Source organism: Acipenser ruthenus, chromosome 28, assembly GCF_902713425.1.
Source record: "Acipenser ruthenus chromosome 28, fAciRut3.2 maternal haplotype, whole genome shotgun sequence".
Classification (NCBI taxonomy): Eukaryota; Metazoa; Chordata; class Actinopteri; order Acipenseriformes; family Acipenseridae; genus Acipenser; species Acipenser ruthenus.
Genome location: NC_081216.1, coordinates 20,316,531 through 20,330,522, shown reverse-complemented (window position 1 = coordinate 20,330,522; position 13,992 = coordinate 20,316,531). Strand labels below are relative to the sequence as shown.

At 36.3% G+C, this 13,992-nt stretch overlaps 1 long non-coding RNA gene across 1 annotated transcript; it reads right to left on the bottom strand.

Moving 5' to 3' along the window:
• Window positions 1-180: 180 nt before the first annotated feature.
• Window positions 181-8,877, bottom strand: LOC131702004 (uncharacterized). The gene is made up of 3 exons (XR_009309238.1): window positions 8,704-8,877; window positions 1,732-1,816; window positions 181-377 (listed from the first exon to the last, which is right to left on the bottom strand). It is a non-coding gene; the product is annotated as an uncharacterized LOC131702004 (long non-coding RNA).
• Between the last annotated feature and the right edge of the window lie 5,115 nt (window positions 8,878-13,992).

Below are 13,992 nucleotides of genomic sequence, written 5' to 3'. Positions count from 1 at the left end.
GTATATCTGTTTGTAAAGTCACCACTAATTATAAATGTAGCGTAATTGTCTTACCCGTTTTGTGGCCAGCACTAACTTTCTTTAAATAAATAGATAAATACTTTGTCATGCATCTTTTGCCTTATCTGGGGCTCTGTTCTAATCTGTACTTCATTGAAATGCATTTAGGAGTATGAAGACATTAATGCCCATATGCTAAATCAAGTAAACAAATACAAATGGCTTTGTCGTCACTACTTACCTTAATATCTAATGATTTCTAACATCACCTGGATACTTACCCTTCAGTTTGTTATTGGCCGTTTGGTCGTGATGTCATCTGTGGCTGCAGGCCCCTCCAGTATATTTGGAAAAAGCATTGCCTGATCAGCTTATTCCTGGAAGGAAATTAATATATCTTTTGCCATTTAATTTCCAGTTTCTACCAATGCAGATTGACCAGAAAAAAAGTAATTTACTACAATTTATTCATCTAAAACATGGCCTGTGATCAAATAAAATCATAAGTGCTTACTGAAATGTTAGAGCTGGATTTAACCACTTCCATGCACTCAAACTATAAACCTGCTTTGAGAATTTACTCAGAATAAAAATGTGTGTTTAGTCTGTATATTCCACCAGAGAGAGTCTGGCTTGGATTCAGGAATAACCTATCCCACAATGACATTCCACAACGGATTCTAGTAGATGAACCACAAAAAATATAAACTGATCCTTATGTACTATATATTGATCTGCAAATGATCCCTCAGTCTCATTCAAGTTATGCCAAGATGTTGTAGTGAAAACGCATTTAAAATAAACGTTCTGATGGGGTCACCTCACTTGAGAAGGTACTGGTAAATGGCATAAGAAACAAGGACAGATAGGAATGGATACAAACAATACATTACAAATATTAGTGAGCATCCACAAGGCAGAAATCCAGCTTCTGTAGTTTGTGTTATTATTAGTACATTAGAACTGGGAGATAACATTTCAATTACAATTCCTTTTTAAAATCAATTCCAGGTCCTTTGAATTGAAGGAATTGGAATTGATTAAAAAGCAATGGGAATGGGAATTGGCAATTGATTTGGCTTTTAATATGCACAGTTGACCCTGTGATTTATGGTGGACCTTATGCAAACTTAGATTGGGCAAGACACTACATATTAACGTCCACTAACTTAGAACTTGTTTAGTTAAAATAGTAATTTACGGTCCCCTGTCACAGATTCTATCTCCGGAATGTTTGAGAATCGGTTGCTTTGATTGGCTCCCAAATAGAACAGGAGAATCAAGCAACAACACTCCCCATCACTTTTATATTGTTCCACAGTGCCAAACCACAGTGAATAAACTACAACAAACAAACAATCAACTACAAAACACAAGCAATAGAAACAACCATGTACCAAATGGAAACACTTCTGGGTTTGTTGCCCTGTTTTATATCCTTGCATGTAAAACAAACCTATTTTTAGAAGCCATTGTTAAGTCTGCATGCAAACAATTGTTACTCCAAACATTCCCATAGTATCCTTGGTGAAAAACAGGTAACAAATGCCTGAATTACAGCGCTGTTTTGTGGTTTCCCAGCTTCAGCTGTTTCCCCTGCTCTCTTCAGCAACAATGACACTTCCCAGAATGGCTGGAAATCTTAAATAAAAATGTCACGTAAATCACAGTAACCCTTTGGTTCTGTTCATCAGATTAAAAACTTCACACAAGTGCAGAATTAGCCCATACCTGTGATCATGTGGAAGGATAATTTCTGGTGACGACACAAGCAGACTGTTCTTTCTGGAGATCCTATCAGCTTGTCTTCTTATTCCTGAAAGACCAACAGTGTAAAAACAGTCAAAGGAAAATATGAAACAGGTGCATTTCCAGAAGGTGTATTTACAACTTCATTTTTTTTTTTTAACTGTAACAAATTAAATAAGTCATGCCTTCTCATTACAGTACAATGGAAAACAGTAAAAAACTAACGATATGCACATTAATGCATTTTGCCCATTGGACAGAGTATACATTAAGATAATACTTAACCAAGTCACATACAGTGGATGAACATGCTACTTTCTTACCAGTGACGCAAAAGGCAAGCTGGGTAAATGATCTAACCATTGCTCTTTTCATTAACCGGAAGTTCTTTTACCCACACGCATTATCCCCCATAATGGAAAGATAGAGTTTACATTGTCAATATTTAGGTTTTATATTTGATAAATCCTTAAAATGTTCTTGCCTTCTAAATTCCGCCATTGCCAAAACCCTGAATTGTCAGACTTGCTCATCACCTATTTGACAGAAGAATAAGGCTAAAAATATGCACACGAATGCCAACAGCCTTGCGTTTTCTGAACTTGACACTTGTTTTAACAGGTTGTTCTTTTGTGTTTGTAATCGCTCGTGGAACGTATCCTTGTGCTCGCCTTACCACGGTACACAAAGCAAGGTAGACTGGAGTTCAACAAGTCCTCACTGCCCTACTGCACACGTGTACTTTCGCATAGTGTAAACAGCACTGTAGACAAAAGGATACATTATCTGAAGTTACACAGAAAAAGAAAAGTTTGCATGGCTTTAGAAATAACCCCACATCCTGCCTAACTCCCTGCAGGCCCTACTCACTACCTGCATTCTGTTTCTGAGTTTGTTTCAGTGTACAGACAGTATATTGACTGGCTGACCTCTGGGAAGTCGGACATTCCTTAAAGAAGCGTGACACTGGTCTCAATTTCCTGTTGCTGTCTGAGATACACTTTAACGGTCAGAAACACACAATTTATTCAAATGAATCTATGAAGTTTGAATTAACATTGATGAGGAATACCAATAGCAGGTTGAATTTGCCTTTAGGGCACCAGATATAACCACATAGCTACCACTCCCTATGAGCTAAACATTTTAAGAACTGCTTCTTTTCAGCTTGGAACTTTTAGGATTGGTGAATAACTTTAAATATAGATTATGATTGAAAAGTATTCTAATGATTCTTAAATGACTCTTTATTCTATTGGTACTATTAGGGTGAATATATGTTTAGATATTATTTTGTCCACTGAATGAATGAGTCAGCTTGTTTAAACTTTCTTATTGGTGGCAAATTATCACATTTCTCCAAGCTCAAGATACAGTTAACTTTCGTTTTTTTACAACAGTGATCATGTTGTAGCAGGTCTGCTGACGTTGCTACGGTACCCCTGTCAACGGCATGCTTGTGTCCAAGAGGACCTGTACATTGTAATGCGTTAGTCATAGCTGAGATTTATAAAACATGCTCAGCAACCAAGTGTTTCAAAATAGAAAACAACCCCAGTGACGCTGTTTCGACTTGACCAGATTGATATATATATGTATACGTATTTGACCATGTCTGGTGCTCAATTTGTGTACATAGTTTTGTAAACTGCTTTAAAAGCCGCATAGACTCTTTTGAACGGTTTTATTAACATTCTAAAATGTCATTATGATGTCATCAATCCATCTGAAACCACACGCATCACAATCACTTTGTTTAATGTCAACAGCTGAATACAATTCAAATATCAACTCTGCTAGTTCTCCACTAGTACACACTTTAAACCCATGCAAACATCCCCATGTTGCCGATACTGCTTTGTAATTGAAGTGGGTGGTTAGTCGACTACCAGTTTCTGTGGTTGACTGTCACTTTTCTAGTTGTCTAGTCGACTATTCGGCGCTACCCCCTACTTATTACCGTGTCTAACAGATCTCTGTTGATGAAATTATGCGTTTCATACACCTACAAACACAACCATCTCTTTAGTGAAGCCGATTACAAAACTGAACTGGCCACAAAGTGCCCTGTGAAGAGAACCCCTGATTTACATTGGCGCTCTGCTTTTAATCTCTATTGAGACTGAGGCTGTAAATCTACATTTAATACACTTGTAATGGCTGGATCCTCAGACCCCGATTACCAGTAATCCTGGACTACCGAGTATTAGCTTAGAGTCCATGATTATGCTAATTGAAGTCTGCTAAACCTGTCATCAAAATTTAAACCATGCCTTTTATCATTTAACCTGTACTATACATTTACAATAGAAAGTAGCACTTGTGCATTCATATTACATTTGTATATTTAAAATGTTACATTCCTTTCAACACAGTATTAAATAACAGTGGGTGTAGAAAGTGAAGCACTACTCAATGTTCCAATCAACACTCCTAGAGCACTGTTGTAAAAGGTTTGGAGAGACTTAGCAGGCTTGAGATAACAGAAAAGTTTGGCATTCCAAAGACAGGGTGCACATGTGTAGCAAATGAAAGCTCTAGCAGGGCTGCTGGGAGGTGAAATTAAGCTCCGCGGCAGGCCAAGCTCGGTCGACCCCAGGGTACAAGAACAGCGGCTCTGGTCAAGGCCACGCGGTCGATCTGCGGGTAATTAACACTGGCTTCAACTCACGATGAAACGGAACAGGCAACCACTACAGAAGCATTTTGGGGTCCATTTTAATGATCTAAAGTGCGCTGGCTTTAAATGCTGCTGCCCTTAACTGCCCTCTGCTTTACGCTGTAGGTTCTTATAAGATCAAAAATAAATGCTACACCATTAGATCATTAAAACAGACCATCACATTCCAAAATCCAAATACAATTTAAACCAGTGCCCAATTAAAATACTGTGCTGGTTTCCGAGTATTTGGTTTCCTAAGCTAGAATTGTTTTCCATTCATCAGATAAATGTCTTAAGTGATCCTTGTGATACTGTAAATATTAAACACTGAATGCAATAACCTTTGTCTTACTGTTCTGTGTGGCGTGTTTACAAGAAAACTACAAGTAATTACCATCGTCAATGAAGAATCTGAACAATTAGAAATGTGTAAGAAAACCTGATGTCACTTTTGACCACAGTTATTTATAAGTGGTCTCGATTACTTATAACTGAATGTTAAGTAAAAATTTAAAATGAATTTACTTTAAAAAAAAAAAAAAAAAAAAAAAAAAAAAAGAAAAGAAATTCTGAGCGGGGGTTATCTAGAAATGTTCCTTCCAATTGCTTTTAGATAACATCAGAGAATTAGTACGACATACTTAAAATAGTATCCTCGGTTATTTATTAATTCTTAGCAAAACAGTTAAAACAGCAAACGTTTTGTTATATATTTATTATTAGCAGTAATTATTCCAGCTCCATTCATTTTATTTTGTAATATATATATATATATATATATATATATATATATATATATATATAAACAGCAAAGACTTTGATGGACATTCCTGGGCCATTTTGTAGTTTCTCATATTTAACTGCAATAAACAGGTGCAGCAGTAGCATCTGGACAGACAATATTCCTTTCCCAATTTAGCCATCTCTCTAAGCTATGGATTAGTACCCACCCACAGGAAAAGGGTTACCGAGGAAGCAGGGGTCCTGGCACAGTTCACTGGACTGGTTGTGTATGGGGGGCTTATGATGGAGATCTCCTTTTTAGGTCATTTCTCTCTCCAGTGCTGTTAAGATTTTGCATTTGATTACTGGTAACCATCCCTTTACGAAGCACTGGGCTGCACCAATAGTGATATACCCACTGATATTTGTTCTGTGATTAATATGAAACTTTTGCACGTCTGAGTCGTTTTAGACAATCAATACAAAACGTTTAGACAAAAAAAAAAAAAAAAAAAAAACACACAGTTGAACTGGGCTCTGAGACCTGTGCATACAGCCTTTTCTTTTCAATGTTCTTGTACAAACTCAATGGCTCTCCGGGGAATGCAGAACAGATTCGACTCTGGGCTTGCCCAGTGTTAAGTCACATTTAATCATAAGTAAGTTCACATGGCAATCCAAAAGTGAACATGCTGATATTTAAAAGAACATACAGTGCTCTGGTTTTCAGTCCCCATTGAATAGCCAGGATAAATCTCCAGTATTTTTTGTATTTTTATATCAATCAGCAACTGGACTATCCTAATGGGCCGAATGCCCTCCTCTCGTTAATCAGTAATCTCTACTAAACTTCAGCATATTAATATCTGCTAAAAGTGGTTATGGTCTTAAAATAAAACAACCAATCCAGAATAGACCATGAAGTAACTGTAGATTGGGAATTTCTAATTGAAACAGCACAGTGTTTTGCAATATCTTAAGGACCTTGAGACCACTGGAAACACTGTTAAGAATACCATCAACATCTTGTGGGAATGCAGATAGCTGGAAACGTGTGCCAATAGAAATGTCTGGCGTCAGGATTATTGATAATATTGCAACAAGTCTTACCCCTATCCTTAAGGCTTATATTTAAGCAAACTAAAGCAGTTTCAAAATGAATACACAATAAGGAACATGTGGGGGATTCTGCGATACGTTCTAAAAATACTCGATGAGTCTTTTCTCAGATTCAAGCCTGGTCTTCCTTTTTCTTTTCTAATCAAATAAGCAGACACATTGTTTCTGCTCCAAATGTAAATTCATATGGGCTGCATATGTGTCGTTAGTCCAGCAGGACCCTCCCACTCAAAATGCTTTCAGAATGACTGTTTTCATTGATATGGTCCAACAGTAATTTAAACAATGCCAGTTAAAAGACTGATTCCGATGCAATCAACCATCTGTGAACTTGTTTATGAGAATTGTTTTTTTTTTTTTTTTTTGTGCACAGTTTTCTTCACTGGAGTCACTTGCACGGAAGCCTGTTTTGCAGTTTGTGAATCTAAACAGTGGCAGAGCGAGACTGACCACAATACAATCATTACTCATGTCAATCTGGGAAGTCTATTTAAAATGCTTTTTATTATTATTATTATTATTATTTATTTCTTAGCTGACGCCCTTATCCAGGGCGACTTACAATTGTTACAAGATATCACATTATTTTTACATACAATTACCCATTTATACAGTTGGGTTTTTACTGGAGCAATCTAGGTAAAGTACCTTGCTCAAGGGTACAGCAGCAGTGTACCCACCGGGGATTGAACCCACGACCCTCCGGTCAAGAGTCCAGAGCCCTAACCACTACTCCACACTGCTGCCCAAATCGTTTGACTTTAGTCAACTTTTGCTTAGGGTTTCTACATCTTTATCCATTTATTCTTAAAATGTACTTTATCATAAACTTATTGAGAAAGTAGACCACACCCAGTCATCAGCACATTTCTAAATATCTCCACTGTGTATCAAGGTGATGAAAATAAAACATGTATTGCATGGGAGTTTGGATATTGTATTACTGCATCAGTGTCAATTATGTTGGTATTTCAGACAAACTGGCCGGCAGTATGCTGATTAAGATTAGATTTAAAAAGAGGCTTTATCTTTGATATTCTTCAGTGCCTAATTCACGAGTGCCCAAGACTCATAAAACCTTGAATTATAAAACGCGTTTCACAAGAACAGTGGAACCACTTTTTTACAAAGTAGCCAGTGTATAAAGTGCATTACTTTCTTATGTATATATTTTCATGCAAACACACTCAGTAATATTAATCTGATAGCTGGAACATACATAGCACCTTGTGCCCCAGACCCTTGAGTGTGCTCACAGGTCATGTTTGCATTCTTAGATTTTTCCTTTTATTTGAAATTATTATTACTCGCTTTCATTATTTAGTGGTACAGAAACCTACCTATAAATCAACACTGAATCTAAATGGTTTGGATGCTTCAGTAAATTAATGTGTGCTGCAGAAATTGTTATTAAACCACCTTGATAGGAATGTTAGGCCACAGATTTTGCCAACGAAAACTGCAGCGATGAGAGATGAACTCATTAGCAGTCAGAAAGAAGGCTATAGATGAAAATCTTCTAGAACAAAGTCAAGTAAACTATACAGATATTAAGAATCCAAAGGTGTGTGGGCAGCGGCAGATAAATGCTTGACTTATTAGGGAATGTTCGAGTTTGTACAGTTAATTTGGGGAGATCATAATTGCGTAATGACAAGTACCGACAAGTGTGTGTGTGTGTGTGTGTGTGTGTAATTATATATATATATATATATATATATATATATATATATATGAGAAAACCTCCAGGAATTCGCAGTTCCCTCGAGATGGGTGCATATTACACTTAGCCAAATCATTTACTGTCAAAACAATTTTCAACTTTATTTTCAGTCAGTGTTTTTTTTTTTTAAATCAGACATTTTAGTCTAGTCTGCGAGTTGCACTCGCGGTGTATTTATTTATTTATTTGGCTTTTTTCAAATTCTAAAGACGCTCCTCCATGTTAACAAAAGTAAATATTACAAAACCGTTCATTTTGGCAACATTTCCTGTTTAGTAAATTAAAAAAAAAAAAAAACATTATCAGCGCATAGCTTCGATAAGCAAATCACTGAGCATTTATTTCAGATAGTGTTTTTCTTTTCATCTTTTTTCCTAAATTGCCTGGGCCCAGTAAATAAGTATATATTTTCACACGTATCCATAACCGCTCTAATTGTTAAAGGTACTACTAATAATACCGTCACTTCTAAACATAGAGTAATTTCAGAATAACCTTAATGCAAATTTGTTCTACAAGTTTTTTTAAATGTATCCAAGGTAACAACGTGTAGCCTAAACTTTAAAAAAAAAAAAAAAAAAAAAAAACACACAGTAAACTGTTTACAAAGTTCCATAATGTGTAGGCCCTACGTAATTTTGCTGCAACAGCTCTAAGCCCTCATGTGTGGAGAAAAAAAACTATTTAAAAATAATAATAAATTATAAAGAAGAATGTGCTCGCTTACCTTTAATTTCTAAATAAATGCAGAGTCGGCTAATTAACTGGTTTCCCAGTTAAAGTGAGTGAGATAAACCGTTATTACCACCAAAAAAACAAACAGTGAAAACTATTTAAAAAGTAGATTTTCAGTTTTAACAAACTACGTTCGTGACTTGTGTTCAAATGACAAGTAAAACAATTAGTGAGTTTTTCAAATTGGCGCCCCAGCAAAAATTATATATATACATACATATATATATATATATATATATATATATATATATATATAATACCATTTTTTGTTTTTGATACGCCAAATTGAAACTCGTTGCATAGCCTACTTGTTAACCAACACGTTTTCACTGATTGCAATCATTTTGCAAGAATGATTAAACAGGAGTTACTGCCCCTCCCAACATTTTCCGTCTATTTGTCACAGGACAAATTTGCTATGACAATCAATACCGCCAGCTGAAACAGGTTAAAGCGTGTTGCTGAAGTTTTATCTCGACTGCCCACGCTCTGTCAGCATCGACCTAATTTGGTAAAGAACTGTGCCTCTTACAGTATCTACCATGCTGTAATGAAACACATGACTTGGCAGCAGTTTTCTGTATTGCCTGGAAACTTTTTTTTTTGCTGATACCATAAAAGTGATGTGACAGGAATACGTGCATAAAACCAAATCAGCAGCCCATTTAAGACAGTATTGTTACAACACCATTAGTCATCGTCACGCGTGAATGCATAGGTTACACAGTATTATTGTATTTTCATCAAGTCTGCGCACTTTTCACGTTTAAGTAGTGATCGCCGTCATATCTAATGTCAAATGAAGTGCAATGTGTATAGGGTATTATGCCCTGTACACATTACATAACGCATATCGTGTTGTCCAGTTTGCTTAAGTCCCCCCCATCTGATTTATTAGGTGTGGGTCAGGCTTGAGACATGGTCATTCGTGGTGCAATGTTAGGAAGCTCACTTTTCTACCGATTCAAATCATAAATTGGATGGATTAATGAGAAATAAAGAAAAAAAAACCCACAGGACATGACAGGATGCTTACAGGCTGATCTGTGTGTGTCAAACATTGAATAGACTGTTTTTTCACACAGACTCTTCCGCATTCTGTACAGCTATTCAAACTATTGGCAATTGATTAAGGTGTGGTAAAAATACTATATAAGCATGTGTTCAAAACTGTACTGTAAAAGTACTCTTTATCGCTTGAAATCAGTAAAGGTACCGTTATATATAAAATACCAGTGGATTCGATTACAAAAACATCCATTGTAAACATTAAATATATAAACATTTCATTATATAAAATTAGTTTTAAACAACCACTTTGTTCTGGGGTTACAATACTATCTGGTGACTAAGAGCAGGTGAGCACTTCGTTGAAGTGCAGATAAAAAGTGGTTTTACTAGAAGTTAACTAGAATGCATTGTAGTAGAACTAAAACCCAGTCTGTTTGTGTCACTTTGCTGTACGTAGTTCTTAAATGAGTATTACGGAATGAACACTAATTCTGCCCATGCAGTTGAGGCATGGCATTACCTCACTCGCTTCACATACAGGTGATCTGATTGGTGGTTTACAGGAATAATCTTTTTTGTGGTTTTATTTGAACAGGATTCTACATGCAGAGAGAAAGTGCAACTGTAAACAAGAATCCAGATCATTCATAGCAAGTTTATGACATCAGTCATTGGGTACATTATGCTGCCACATATACCAAACCACAAACGATTTAACAAGCCTATTAAGGAATTATTGTAACCTGTAAAAACGATTGGACAGGTTGAGTGGATGTTCAATATTCAACCATATATACAGTCGAACCTCGGAGTTGTGAACACCTTGGGAATGGAGGTTGTTTGTAAGTCTGAAATGACCGTAGCTCCGAAAATGAGTTTTCAATAGAACGTGTACACCTGTTATGTACATCCTCAATCTGGCGAATACTAGTCTAAGGATACAACACAGTCCTGAAGCAATACATATCGTTGTGGTTCTCACGTCGTTAAAATAGTGTTATAAAATAGAAAATGAAGTTACCATTGAAATTGTAACTGTAGCAATAAACACAGATTTAAAAGCCCAGTGCTTTTTTTAAACATCTATTCGTGTAGCTTGCTCGGTTATTTCGCGATACAATCTGTTGTTAGTACAGTCGTTTATAGGACCAGCACGCCGCTTATAGTAGCGCCTATCTAGTTGCATTGCACGCACGCATTGTTGAGTGATTGCCTACTTCTGGTTCAAAGTGGGGTGTTCGTAGAGTAGTCAGTTATAACTCTGGGGTTCTACTTGCAGTTACACTTAATAAAACATCAGAAAAGGTCCATTTGCTAAAGCAGCAGTTCCAAACAGTGTAACTGAATATCTGCATCTTTTTTTAGGATGTACCTGGGATCTGTTCTGATGTGTATTGGTAATTTGTTTTACATAGACAGACAATCTTAGAAGTTACCTGACCTGCAATTCAATAAATTACTGCATCCGAAGAACATAGCTGTACCTATCAAAGTGCAATTCTGCCACCTAGTGGTCTATTATTGAAGTACAGGCGGTGGACAAAGCAACTGAAACACCTGTGTATTGCAGACATGACCTGACCCTCGCGTAACTTACATTATGTAATGCATAGAAGCACAGTCACAATGAGATGTCCCTCACGTCACTGATGAAGTACAGGTCAGGGGCTAGTTTTCCAAAGAAAATACAGGTAGCAATCTGCTAAATCCAATTAACTTCCATATAAAAAAAAATAAAGAAAATAGCACGTTCCTTTTGCTGAATAGATTTATAATAAACGTTATCGCTATATCTTAAAATATTGGTTTAATTATATATATATATATATGTCATACATAAAGGCGCGTGAGCTGTCACACTTCAAAACACTGCAAGAAATAACAATGCAGATCTTGATTTATAAACACCGCAGATGAACCAAGCTAAACAAGATATTTAATGAACCGTTCTTAAGCGTTTGTGGCACAGTAATCAAGATATGTTACAAGCAAACAGATAACGGACAAAGTTGAAAAAAAAACGAAGTTCTATTTGCTCTGGCTCAAGCGGTGCAATTTTTGGAAATAATGTTTTTATGCCAAGCCGCGAGTATACGCACGTGCGTGACCTTATTTGGCAGAGTGGTAGCTGCTGATGACTTCCAGAACGAAGGCACAGCGGAACCTCGGAAATTAGAAAAGATGAGTTCAGAGAAGTGGCAAATAGAGGAATCAGTAGTTATGTATTATGAAAAGTCATATTGCATCAAGTTCATAATGACCCTTGTTGGTGACAGGGTTAGCGGCAGGATTATGTCAGTGTCATGCATAGAAAGCTTAAAAGTCGTGTTTGTGTTTGAAAATCTTATGAGAATTGCAAACTAGCAATTGGCTTGGCTTTTCTATTTGCGCATTCTATTGTGCCACACACACAAAAAAACATTATTTGCACCTTTTCATTTACGGATGAAGGAGCCAAATTGATTCTAACAGCTGTAAACCGTGACAGTTAAAGACCGCTATATATTTCGTGTCAGTGAGTGAGTCCAGCCCACTTCATCACACACCGATTAGAAATGACAAATTCTAAATGTCTGGAACGTCAGATCCCAGAACACAATGGTGAACGCACCACATGTCTCTTGAAACAGCCGTATCACAAATTATTGAACTAATTTTAGAAATGAACTAAGGACTACTAGTATAGATGATACTATATTTCTGTGATGAAATAAAACAATAATTAATTAGACATTTAATAATTATTCCTGTTATTGACCAAGTTAATAATGCGGTCCCTGTTCATAATCAACATTCATTGTAAGTCAAGGAATCTGTTTTCTAGAAACCTTCTCTCCTGTTACTCTAAATGGCTTGCAATTAATTTTAATTTCATTTTTGCATTAAATACATGTCACCCAGTAGCTGAACGCTGTAATTACATTATTTATTATTACATTCCAGTTTTCTGCACACACGCTTGGTGTGTGGGTGGGTGTCAAATATAAATACGATAACTGGTCGATTTTCATGCGAGGTACATTACTTACAACCTAATAAGCACTTTTATTCGATGGCTAGCCAAGCAACGCAGCTTTTACATGCAAGAATTCAAAACAGAAATCAAGCTTAAAAATGTGTACATACTGTACAAAAAGCAACGGGCTGACAACGTTTTAAAGAAAATTACATCGCCAAAAAACTGCCAAAACCTAACATTTGTAATGTTATTGTGATACCTTCTGTCTATACAAATTCTGTTCATTTTGACCTAGTCCCCTTTCTGTAAGCAGTACTAGAAAAATGGGATTACTTCAAGCATCTGTAAGTGAAAAAGGAAGTTTCATATTTAAAAAAAAGTCAGTGTTTAGATTTTCTCAAACTTCAGTTCAAAGATGTGTATGGCGCTGCCAATTTGCATATCGTTTGGCAACGGATACTTTCTTTTTAAAACAGCCCCCTTAGCTTTTTTCCTGTTTCTCAAATATTGAAGTTATTCTATATATATATATATATATATATATATATATATATATATATATATATATATATATATATATATATATATATATATATATATATATATATATATCCCTAGTGTTCCGTTATTTACTTGTCAAATGATTACTAGTGTGCCCATAAAGGACCTAGGGGTGGGGCTACTGTAATACCAGCGATCAATGTTATTTTAAACATACCCCACCCCACCCCACCGACTTAATATAATCAACTCCGAGACAACACTGCCCTTCTCTTTGGTCCACCTACGGGTTTTAAACCACAAGCCCAGGATTTTAAAATGATTCCAAAATACGAGCAAATGTATCCAATCACAGCAGTCCCGGCAATTTAACCCACACCCTCGTCGCTCCCCAAGGTCCTCTCCTCTTATGGGAACTAGCCTCGGCCCTGGTGAAATGACTGTATTGAGAAACTAGACCACGGACTGATAGCTGTACTCTTCTTTAGTGATGTACCAAATGCAAAGACAAAACTGTCAATAACATGGCGCATGGCACACCGAAAGGACCAGTCTATATTCTCAACCCTGTTCACTGTGCCATCTTATATTTAGGAATATGTAGAATCAAATACATGAACATGTGGTTAATTAAAGTTATTCTTCTTATTATGTATTCTTTAAAATTATATAGAAATTACACTCGTCTCCAAAGAAAACACATATTGTATGAGGCATACAAAAGTTTAATGGAAACCTGTACTATTTTACTGTGCACTCTTCAAAACCAATCCTTCAATGACATTAAATGCTTTCAGAAATCAGTCTTGA